Source organism: Chenopodium album, chromosome 18, assembly GCF_948465745.1.
Source record: "Chenopodium album chromosome 18, dcCheAlbu1.1, whole genome shotgun sequence".
NCBI lineage: Eukaryota > Viridiplantae > Streptophyta > Magnoliopsida > Caryophyllales > Amaranthaceae > Chenopodium > Chenopodium album.
Genome location: NC_137851.1, coordinates 49214380 through 49226486, shown reverse-complemented (window position 1 = coordinate 49226486; position 12107 = coordinate 49214380). Strand labels below are relative to the sequence as shown.

The window sequence follows — 12107 nt, the reverse complement described above, 5'->3', positions numbered from 1 at the left end:
GCATCTTTTCACATAGTGATAACAGTCCCTATTCATGGTAGTCCAATAATATCCTTCGCACATTATATTTTGGACTAGCATCTTGCCGTTCACATGAGTTCCACAAACTCCTTCGTAGACTATTCTCATTACCCTTTGGGCTTCCTTTTTTCCTATGCATAAGAGAGCTCGACCTTTAAGTACCTTTTTGTGTAGCTCATTGTTTATGAGTACATATTGGGAAGCCAAAAGCCTTAGGGGTCATTTTGCTCTTTTGTCAGCATGGAGTGGATATTCTCCTTTGGTGATGTAGTTGAGGATGTCTGTATACCAAGGTTCTTCTTCTGCTTCTTCTTCTTGAACTACCTCATCGTCCTTTATTGCTTGTATGTAAGCCGGTTTATGCCTCTTTTCTATTGTTAAAGGCATTTGCTCGATTTATGTGGGAATTCTAACCATTGAGGCTAGCCTTGCCAAAGCATCAGCAAATTGGTTTTCCTCTCTTGGTAGATATGTGTATTCTACCTTTTCTAACTGATTAGTGAGAGTTTCCAAATATGTTTGGTAGGGGCCAAGCTTTCACTCCTTACTTTCCACCTTTTAGAAATTTGGTTGATGATCAGAGAAGAATCTCCGAATATTCGGAGTATCTTTACTCCCAATTCTAAAGCTGTTTCGAGGCCTACCACACATGCTTCGTATTCTGCAGCATTATTAGTAACGTCAAAATCTAAATTTATAGAGATCGGGATATGTTCTTCTTTTAGCGATACTAATAATAATCATACGCCACAACCCTTTTGGTTTGATGCTCCATCGAAGTATAACGTCCATGTATCGTCCTCTGTAAGCATTAGATCTTCATCTGGAAACTCGTTTTCATGTATGGGGGTCGAATCTTCTATTGGGAAATCTGCTAAGAAGTCCGAGACCACTAATCCTTTTATAGCTTTTTGGGGCATAAACCTTACATCAAATTAGGCTAAGTTGACTATACATCTTGATATTCGCCCATTAAGTGTAGATTTCTCGAAGAGATAGTTTGGTGGATCCATCCGAGATACTACATAGACTGTATGAACGAGCATGTAGTGTCTTAACTTAGTTGTGGCCCATACTAATGCGAGGCACAATTTTTCAAGTGGTGTATAGTGTACTTCATACTCGAGCATCTTTTTGCTTAAGTAATAGATGGCGCTTTCTTTTCCTTCTACTTCTTGTGCGAGCATAGCCCCCATTGTCTCTTTTGTAACTGTTAAATATAACCTAAGAGGGGATTCCTGGAAGCGCAGGTGCTAATACGGGAGGATTAGCGAGATAGGCTTTGATTTTCTCAAAGGCTTTTTGGCACTCATCGTCCCATATAACTGGCACGTTCTTCTTTAATTTCTTGAATATATGTTCACATATTGTGGTTAACTTGGATATGAACCTACTTATATATTGCAACCGGCCAATGAATCCTCGAATCTGTTTCTCAGTCTTGGGCGGCGACATTGATACGATTGCTTTAATCTTGATTGGGTCTATCTCTATTCCTCTACAGCTAATAACATATCCCAAGATTTTTCCTGAGGTTACTCTAAAGGCACACTTAGACGGATTTAACCTCATGTTATACTTTCTCAGCCTTTCGAAAAAATTTCTTGAAGCTACTACATGTCCTGGACGATCCTTTGAGTTGACAATCATATCATCCACATAGACCTCAACTTCTTTGTGCATCATGTCATGCAATAAGGCAGTCGCTACTCTTTGGTAAGTGGCACCCGTGTTTTTCAACCTGAATGGCAAGACCGTGTAACAGCAAGTGCCCCATGGCGTTATAATTGTAGTCTTTTCCATATCTTCCTCGACCATGAGAATTTGGTTATACCCCACGTATCCATCCATAAACGAGAGAAGCGCATGATTTGCTGTATTATCTACCAAAATGTCGATGTGTGGTAAAGGGAAGTCGTCCTTTGGACTTGCCTTATTTAGATCTCTATAGTCGACACACATTCTTACCCTTCCATCTTTCTTTGGGATTGGCACCACATTTCCAACCCATTCTGGGTATTTGGATACCCTAATAAAACCTGCAGTAATTTGTTTTTGAACTTCTTCTTTTATTTTAAGAGCTACGTCGGGTTTCATTCGACGTAACTTTTGTTTTATAGGTTTCATTCCTGGGATTAGTGGTATTGTGTGTTAAGCTATTTCTCTATTTATTCCTAGCATATCTTCATATGACCAAGCAAATACATCGATAAATTCTCTTAGTAGATTAGTTAAACCGATCCTTTCTTCTTTAGTAAGAGTTAGTTTGATTTTAACTTCTCTTTTTATGTTTGGATTTTTTAAAATATCCACTGTTTCAGTATCTTCTATTATTGGTGTTTTATTCTCAAGTGTTTCCACTGCTTTAATTATCTCCTTGTCACTTTCATTGTTAGTTAAGCAATGCTCGTCATCTTGAGTTAAGGAATGACACGAGGAGTAAGCGAAAGAAGACATGTTATTAAATTCTGAAACCATGACATCAAACAAAGAAATGTCCGTGGGGACTTGACTATTAACTATCCTAGGAGAAGACGCCAAAGTAAAAGAGCTAGGAAGAGGTGCTATATCTAAAGATTTCAAAGACTCGATAGGGGAGGACTCAGATTCAGACTCGGACTCAGACGACTCTTCCAACATGGGTCCTTGTCATGTTGTTATAGAGATCTTCCGTTCGCTTGGTGTAGTCACCTTCACAGTCTTTCGCCATCCCTTGACTAGTCCCTCTGCTAGAGTGATAAGCTTGGAGGGTCAAAGCTCTCACTTTGTAGCGCTGTTTGAATGGGCGCGGAGTTATCTTCAACATATTTCGGCTTATTTTTCTCTGCCCAAAAAGAAGTCCCATGACATTGAAGTCAAAGCATGGAGGTGTTTTCTCCTTATAGATAGGAGTTGGGATGTCATCTTAGAAGTGGCAATCTGAAACGGATGAAGTATTATTAATAAATATAAAAAGTCGATATCCCTACCTTATAAAAAGTTCAAAAAAAAAACTCTTATGAATAGTGTGATGACTTTTTTACCCCTAAAATGTTTATTTACTTGTATGCTCATTTGTGGTTAACTCTCAAACCCAGGTTGTCTTATTTCATCTTTGACAAAGGGCTCGGGAAATTCATAGTATGGATAATCTTCACCCTCTCTTACAAATTGTCCATTTAATGTGAAGGGATATTGATCCATAGGGATTGCTTTCTTGTGGATACGAGCATTCCTCCGAGCATTTGCCTTTTTCCGGGCTTGCTTATAGTCTTCCGGAGTTGGTTCAAAACCAAGTCCGAAAGTATCTAATTCAGGAAGGCCAGACGATTTCGTTTGCATGGCTACTCCTTTTTTCTTTCCTAGAGTCATTCCAGGAAAGTGTCCTTGTTTTCGGAGTATGCCATTAACTATCATGTTTGAATGGGGATCATGATAAGGAGGGGGTCCCTTCATCTTCCTCGATTAAGGAGACCTCTTCTGCGTTAAAGCCCCATAAGTCTTCATCGTTTTCATCGTGCTCCATGTTTATGAGAGGTTTATCACTTGCTTTGATTCTCAATTGGGAGGCATCAATTGTGATAGGGATTCCTCCAACTATGGCCTTTACTTGTTGATGAAGTGTTGAAGGGACGACCTTAAGGTCATGGAGCCAAGGGCGTCCCAACAATAAGTTGAAAGAGGCTTTGATGTCAACCACCTGGAAAGTTTTAGTGTGCTCTATAACTCCCGCGGTGACGTTCATGGTAATGATCCTAAGAGCTTGGCGACGAGTGTTGTCATAAGCTCTTATTCCTTGTGTTGATGGAGACAAATGTTCATCTCTTATCCCCAACATCCTCGCAGTTCGTAGTGGATAGACATTAATTGCTGACCCATTATCTACAAGAGTCATTGGGACATTCATTCTCTTCCAGACTACTGTGAGGTTCAAGGCTTTATTGTGTTTATCACCTTTTGGAGGTAAGTCTTTGTCAGAAAAGGTGATTAGATTAATGGGACTTGGAAGATCACTCGTGAGAAAATTAGCTAAACCCTCAGGAGTGGTTTCTGAATCTATCCCTATCTTAGCCAAAGCATCCATTGCCGCGACTCTATGTTCGTGAGATGTGGCTAATAGCTTCCATACGTTCATTTTGACTTTAGTTTTTTTTAGTTGTTTGACAACGTCATTGTCTTCTATAATCGGTATAGGAACTTGTTGAGCGGTAGGGATAGGTTGTGTAGTGATGGGAGGTTGTACTCTCCCTGATCTTGTGAGGACATCTATGGGTGAATCTTCTTTATCCCAAATGTCACCTACTGGGTATATTGTGGAAAGTGGGGTTTCCTCTATATCTTTGAGGTAAACATCCTCATCATCACTCTCCCATATTTCGTTGATGCTAACACCCTTTTCTAGTGGGATTTGGACCAACTTCTTATTGTCGATTAATTTCTGGATGAGATCTTTGAATTTGAAACAGTGTTCTATGGTATGTCCTCCTGATTGATGGTATGGACAATAGAATCTGTATGTTCTCTTCAATGATTCAAATGGTCTTGGCTCGAGAGGTTTAATCTTCCCACTCTCGAAGAGCATTTGGAACATGTTAGCATAGGAGGTCCCAATAGGAGTGTGAGACTTGTCACTCTTTTTAGGTGTTTCAAATACTTGTAGAGAAAATGGTTTTCTCTTGATAGCCTTTGTAGGTGTCGCCTTTTGGACTTGTGTTTATTTTAAGTCGTCTTTATGTAATCAAGGGCTTCGCTACAAACGACCATTACTTCCTTCATAAGTTGATTAAGGGCCCTTACTTCCTCCTTTGTGGCAAGTTGTTGAGTTGAGGGAAGATCACTCATGGTGTCAAAAAAGGTTTCCTCCTCTTCTTCAAGGGCATGAGTTTCTTTAATTGGTTCAATGAGGGATGATGGGTCAATATCATTTTCCCCATCGGAAATAGCTAAGGAATCTAAAAGTGGAGTGTTGTTGATACTTGGCTTCTTGCTTGCAAGAGGCAATGGAATCTTGTTGCTATCAATCAGATCTTGAATAGCTTCCTTTAATTTCCAATAGTTTTCAGTAAGGTGACCCCTACCTTGATTGTACTTGCAATGTGCATTGGGGTTCCAACTAGCCGTCCTCTTTTCGACCGATGGATCTTCAAATGGTCCAATGGGAGTAATAAGGCCTTTTGCATGAAGACGATCAAATACGGTGTCATAACTCATGCCAATAGGAGTATAGTTCTTTCTTAGTGGCTTCCTTTGTCCTTGGTTATTCATAGCAAGGACTTCATTCAGATTAAAGGTGCTAACATTGTTTGAGTGGGTGGTTTTGGAAGAAGAAGGATTGTCGTTCTTCTTTCCTTTCCAGCCACTGTTGGAGTTATTGGCAGCTTTTTGTTTTGCAAGGTCGTCTTCAATGTTGATTCCTACGTCGTAAACGACCTTAAAGTACTCAAATTGCTTTGGTACTTGAGATGCTTAGAATATTTTTCTTGGAGGTTCTTAATAAACATCCTTACAGATTCTTTCTCACTAGGCACCTCAACCATTTTGGCAGAAGTTTCCCTCCACTTATTGAAGGAGGTGAAACCTTCGTTCTCTTTTTACTTTAGCATTTAAAGCTCTCTATGATTAGTCTCAACTTGAATGTTACACTTGTACCTATCAATGAAAGCGTTCACTATCCCATCCCAAGTAGAAATCTTTTCTTTGTCAAGAGAAAAGAACCATTGTTGCAAGCAGTTTCAAGAGATAGAGAGAACAAAGAGTGAAAGACTTTCCTATCTATCCCCTTAATATTCATTATAGTTTCAAAAGCTCTTAAGTGGAAGTAAGGATTGTTAGTAGGTTTGAACCCAGGGATGTCATTGGCATTGAACTTCTGTGGAAGAAGCTCCTTGTCCATCGAGACCTTTTGTGAGCTAATGCCCTGGAACTTGTAGTCGTTGGAGAGTTGGTTCAAACTTTCCTCCATTCGTTGCATTTGTAGTTGTCTCGCAGGGTCATTGACTTGAAGAGCCATAGTCTTCATCATTTCAGTCAGATTAGCCAAGTCTTGCCTAAGTTGATTGACTTCTTCTTGAGTTGCCATTATCCACTTAGCCTTTCTCTTTTGACGAATCGATTTATCAAAAAGGGAGATTTGAACAAAAGCGTTGTCTTTGATTAGTCGACCTTCTCTTCTTGACCAAGTACTGTAAATTAAACCATTTGTTTTAATGACTTGACTAGATTGACTTTGATTTTATTTGTTTTTTTTAAAGAAAAGGCAAAATAGGGTGCATATTTTTGAGAATCAAGTTTAAGGTTCAACAAGAATGGTTTAATTGGAGGATTAATATCTGACTTACCCCCCTAAAAAAAATGATGGAAAAACACGCGCACACAGAACTCTCTAGACATGGTCAATGTGAAATATAAAGTGTGTGCTCTTAATAGTGAGTGAAAGTGGTATTCTTTGACACTTGTGTAAGACCATGGGACTATGTGCTTAGAATCAATTAAGAACTAAATATATATTCTGAAAATCGATTAATTAGACTCAGCGTGAGGACCCGAGCAAGAAAATGGACTGTCGCCACACGCTAAGACCCAGTGCCATGCGACAGAGTTATCGCATAGCGCTGAACACTAGCGTGTTGCGCCACAGTCCAAATTCCCGTGCCATTACTGGAGCAGTCGTCTGGGTCTGTTTCAGTGCTTTACCCTAAAAGGATGGCCTATAGTCGTACTAAGTCTGGTTTAATTAAATTATTTAGACTCATATTAATTAATTAATTATTAAGAAAAGTCCTTTAGTCATTAATTAGTTTATGTAAACTCATTCACAAGTCAAACAAACGGTTAGTGTGAGCACACATAGGCTATGCACAAGTAAGAATGCACAAGTAGTCAAGTAGTCACAATATGATGCAATGAGTTTGCAACCTAACCATGGCTCTAGTTCTCTAAAGTTCAGGATATGGGTTGGTCAAAGAGGGTCCATGGTTATGAGTCCAGATGCACCGCGCGAAAGCCTTACCTTTGGAAGGGTTGGCACGAGTGGATGGGACCCCGCAAGTTAAACTCTCTTCCACGGTTTGGTGAATTCAACAAACTCGGATGTACCCTTCGTTGCCATGAGCGTTCGATTGGGTAGATGGAGCGTGAATTCCCAGGGGTTTATGGCCATATGTAGAACACATATGGGTTCAGAAAAGTGAGAAAAACTCAATCAGGAAGTAGAACCGAGCGAACAGTACTAGAATCGGTCGAAACAAAGAAGGTAGATTTCTGGCTCGGTATTGGAAGAACATGGCACGAGACGATAGAGCCCATCGCCAAAAGATAGCTCTGTCGCCAAACGACATTGCTGTCGCACAGCGACAGAGCCGTCGCATGGCGCTGGCTCTATTTTCTCGGTGCCGGAACCTACATACCTCACCAGCTTTCTATTCTTTGAATTTTCCGATTTTTCGTAGCGTTTTTTCGATCCTAGTTGAGAAAGATATTTCCCATATTTCCTACGTGTAAAAATCCTATGTTTTTGACGCATTACGGATGGTCTTTCCAATGTGGACCTTTTTTATGCATGAGTCAATAATGTCAATCAAAATTACGCACATGAATACTTAGAACGTTTCGAGTCTCACCACTCATTCTAAATTATTTCCAAAATAAATTTTAGGAATTAAAATAGAAATCCTCCCCATTGGAGCCGCCAAAAAACTATAGGGAATATTTCAAGCATCCCACACTTGAGCCCCACTATGATCATACACTTAAGTATGGTGGCGTCCAAAGGGTAGGAAGCTAGAGTAAAAGAGTCGCCAACAAATTTTAGGAACTTGTAAACCGTTCACAGGGTAAAGGTTACACCCCTTCACCATCCATGAGATCGCTAACTCCATAGTGGTCTGGAACCATGACTGGATATTCGGGGATGAAGGTACAAATCCAACCTAAAAAAGATAGAACCTGCCCTAAAAATAGGTCTCTACTTTATTCTTCTCATATTCATGTGCGCTTTCTGACTAACATACAATCAATAGGTTAACCCTAAACCTGTTTAATCTATGTTGGTTGAACATTAATGCACAAATAAATCTATTATTGGCGATCACTTGAATTATAACCATATTAGCCTAAACAAGATTATTAATTATCTTATTAAGCGTGATTACAAGTACAAATTCCCTTAAAACATGCATAATAGGCGTGATCAAGCAATAACAATAATATATATCAAGCAACAATAATAACAATCACCGTCATCATAATATTCTCAATCTCATGAAAGCATAATAACAATAGCAAGATCCTAGGCATGATACTAACAAGATTAATAACGAATCCTAGCATGTCACTAAACATTAAAGATCAAATCTTTATCCCTAACATGGTACTAACATGATATTAGAAGGAATAGGAAGCAACCTAAACATGATACTAGAAAGCAATAAAAACATCCTAACATGATACTTGGAATCAATATAATATAAGCATGACTTCTATATCAAAAGTAACAAAGACAGCTTACTTGGATGCCTCGTACCTCTTTCTAATAACAGAATACACACGTTAGTAACTTCAATGAAAATATTAAATCAAACAATTAAATAATTGAAATAGGGATTTGGGACCAAACCCTCAGAAATTATCAACCTTTCACGTCTAGGGCAAAGACAACTTCGAACTTGGCTAGGTGTGTCTAGAACTTGTGAATGTGGAATTTTGTAAAGGGGAAGGTTTAGAAAGAGGGAGAAAGAACAAGCTTCTAGCTTTTAGAGAGAAAAGAATAGAATTAGATGATTGTTGATAATTGTCAATGAATAAAAATGGGGAAATACGACCCTTATTTATAAGAAAATAGTCTGGAATCGATCGAAATAAATCAGAATTTAAATTGGAATAAAACTGCTTCCTGTCGTGAGCGACAGAGTCTGTCGCCATGTGACAGGAATCACGCATGGCGACAGGCTTGTTGTTTTGCGACAATTAAAAAATAAAACTCTCTTTGTACATAATCATTTTCTTAATATAATTAAGCAATTAAAACTCCGTTTTAATCAATTTCAAATCAGATTTTATCAAAACAAAACACTTGTTTTATTTCAAACCAAATTCATCAATTATCAAAGATATTAATTACCAATCCTAATGTTATTAGAACTCCAAACATCCTTCTAGACTATTCTTAGAAGACTATAATTAATCCTAATAATTTTAGGAATAATAATTAATGGGCCCTCCACTAGATCATTGGGCCATAAAACCATTTCAGACCCAAATTAACATTTGAACCATAACTTCCTCATTATTCATCAGAATTGGGCTTATAATATATCGTTGAAAAGCTCTTTACGAGCCCGACTTAACTACACTATTATTGGACCCTTATCATGGACCAAACTAAATTGGACTGGCTATTTTCATAAAATAGAGAAGTTTTTAAAAACATAAAGAAAGATTTTTATTAAAACAACCGTATCCCAAGACTTTCCACACTTTCACCTTTGTTCGATAATCAAGCGACGTGAAAAGTATTCATCACTGGGTTTAGTTTTGGGGAGACACATTTGGGTGTCTACAATGACCTAGTGATTGAAACCCCACAGGTGAACAAAATTCATATATTATTTAAGTTCCTAGTTCGAAATCATTAAAGTGGACATAAATGATTTCAATAAATGGACTAGCATGTAAGATTGATTGGATAGGGCAGTTTCATGGGCTATAGGGGCATGATGATGCTCGGTCAATCACTTGGATATGCATGAATGATGCATGATCGAACTAATGACCTACTTTGAATTTCAAGTATAGACCTTCCAGATATATTAGTGGATTACTTTAACATGAGTGGAACATTGATTTCATTCAATGATTGATTTAACTGTGGTACATTCAAACGTCTACCCGTAATTGGAGATTATAAATTGGGGAATGTGTCATGGCCGCTTGAAGAGGGAGAATTCAAAAAAATCGTGGCCGTGTTCAAATGCATTACTCAGTAATCATTTGGTTTTATAATTCAAACTCAGATTTCAAGAAACTATTTGTAGATTAATATAATCTCGACATGTGATGCAATCATATTATCAAATCGACACACATTGACTTAAGGAATTTGAATATTGCACACTTGTCTCATACAAGTGGGAGATTGAAGGATTTATGTCTTCGTCATGTGCAATTACTAGATATATAAATGGATCAAATTATGGAGATAATGAAGTTCGTACATTTGGGTCGTCGTTATATCATAGCTAGAGGTACTAACGATCTTTGAGCTAGTAAATAGGCCAAAGCCCACTTGGATGGATCCTATAAGGTCACACAAAGGGCCTAGATCGAGCACAAGAGGACGAGGCCCATGATGGGCTTCATCCCCTATAGTGGCCGGCTATAAAGAGGGTTTAGAGAGGTTTCGGGCTTCCTAACCTAGTCTAATTATAATATGATTATAAGTAGACTAGGTGCCTAGGTTATTCGACAGAACAGTTTTACTGTTAAGTAAAAACCCTAATTAGCAAACACAAAACCAGCTTCTCTCAAACTCCTCTCTCTCTCTCTCTCTCTCTCTCTCTCACGGAACTCTCCTCCTCCCTAGGCGCCGGTTGTGGTGGTGGTGGTTCTGGTTCGTGGTGGTGGTGGTTCGTGGTGGTCGGTTAGTCCATTAAAGGTGGTGATCGCGGTTTTCCTCTTTCACTCGACCAATCTAGTATTGGTGGACGGCTCGTTCGAAACTCGTGGACTAAGTAGAGGACCAACGCTTGGGGCTCTTTTCTCTCCCTGATTTGCCAGTCGAATAGATTCGTGGAGACCACACTTCAAAGGTATGATTATGTGTCTTGTGTGTTATGCATGCGATCTTGGGATTAGGTGCTTTATGAATATGATTCATGATTTTCCGCTTTAAAGTGCCTATAAACTCCTACAAGAAGGACCCACGCCTACGCATCGCATTCCTTAAGACCCTAAGTCCCGAGCCCGACCCAGCTCGGTGCGGCAAGTGCGTGTGTGTGTGGTATAACACCCACCTCCCATTCACTCAACTAAGTAGTGCTAAAGCACTACAATATAAAAACAAGGCAAGACACTCTTTCCTGACCAATGTGGGACTTTTTCGTTTTCATTTGTTTTTCTCTCTCTTGTTTTTCTTCTATGCACTCTTGTTTTATATCAAGAACTTCCAACATAAAATATAAACTAGACTTTAAAGGATGGAAGCATAGGTGATACCATGCATTGATTCATGCATGTATAAAAAAGATTCTAAATATAAGCGGTATATGAAGCTATGATACTTCCTTCAAATATCTTGTTCAAGCGTCTCAATTCCTTAAATAGTGACGTGAAAGTGATTTGTGTTCCTGGGTTTGCGCCATTCAAGGCAACAGATGCAAGAGCTCAAGTTTTGCCAACATTGATTTGGAAGTGAAGCAAGGTTTGTGGAAAAATCATGGCATCACCCGCCCCTAATGTTTTATAGTATACCATGTTGTTTGTGTCAATAATTCCTGCAATAATTGTCCCGTTTATTACCACAATCATTTCTGATGTTCGGTGAGAATGTACTGGAACAACTCCACCCACGCGTAAGTCTAACCTTGCCATGGAAAGACCTAGACCATTTAAGGCTGGAAATGTATTGTGATGTGCTAGAGTCACGTTGTTTCAAAAAATATTTGTGATGGTTTTTTCACCACGAAATTCAGTGAAAATAAAGTCATCAGGTGAGACTTTAGAAGGATCTTTACAAGGAATCCCAAAGGTCTCCTACGGAGACTACGGTCTGCAATACAATAATCGATTTCAATATTGGCATTACTAGCGAAGAGAGGCTTGGCTAAAAGAAGGAACATGATAAAAATTGCAAGACTATTCATCTTGAAAGCTAGAGATAGCTAGGAATTAAAAATGGTGGTAAAGCTAGAGATATGCTTACAAAGCGAAGTTACTCGTGTTTTTTGTTTCTTTCTTTAGCTGATATTGATACTTTTTTTTGTTGTTGTTTTTCGGACAATGAGAACAAAGAAAGGAAAAAAACAAACAACTTAAAAAGACCAAAAAAGACACTCCCGAGCACGAGCCTTTCCAGCCAATCAATGCGCATAGGACACCTATTTCCTTGGAAC

The 12107-nt window shown here is 38.8% G+C and overlaps 1 pseudogene; it reads right to left on the bottom strand.

Moving 5' to 3' along the window:
- Window positions 1–11244: 11244 nt before the first annotated feature.
- On the bottom strand, window positions 11245–11858 carry LOC145592296 (germin-like protein; annotated as a pseudogene).
- Between the last annotated feature and the right edge of the window lie 249 nt (window positions 11859–12107).